Source organism: Laccaria bicolor, genomic scaffold (genome assembly GCF_000143565.1).
Source record: "Laccaria bicolor S238N-H82 LACBIscaffold_19 genomic scaffold, whole genome shotgun sequence".
Classification (NCBI taxonomy): domain Eukaryota; kingdom Fungi; phylum Basidiomycota; class Agaricomycetes; order Agaricales; family Hydnangiaceae; genus Laccaria; species Laccaria bicolor.
This window is the reverse complement of record NW_001889890.1, coordinates 488,999-489,591: the sequence shown is the minus strand read 5'-3', so window position 1 is coordinate 489,591 and position 593 is coordinate 488,999.

The following is a 593-nucleotide window of genomic DNA, read 5'->3' as shown; positions in this document are numbered from 1 at the left end:
CAACGACGACGGACAACAACGACAGACAACGACGACGGGCGACGACGATGGACAACAACGACGGACAACGACAACGGGCAACGACAACGGGCAACGACAACGGACAACAACGACGATGACGACGACTACAAGCCGAGCGCCCACCACCACGAATGGCAACGAGCGCCCACAAGCACCACACACGAATGGCGCACACCACGCCCTCCCCCCTCCCTCACTCCCTTTTCCCTTTCCCCATCCCCCATCTCTCTTCCCTCACTCCCTCCCTCTTTTCCCTCTCCCCATCCCTCTTCCCTCCCTCCCTCCCTCCCTCTCTCCCTCCTTTTTCCCTGCCACATCCCTCCCTCCCCCCATCCCTCTTCCATCCCCCCCTACCTCTCTCTCTCCATCCTCTCTCCCTCTTCCCTCCCCCCCTACCTCTCTCTCTCCCTCTTCCCTCCCTCCCTCTTCCATCCCCCCCTACCTCTCTCTCTCCCTCTTCCCTCCCTCTTCCCTCCCTCCCTCTTCCATCCCCCCCTACCTCTCTCTCTCCCTCTTCTCTCCCTCCCTCTTCCATCCCCCCCTACCTCTCTCTCTCCCTCTTCCCTCCCTCC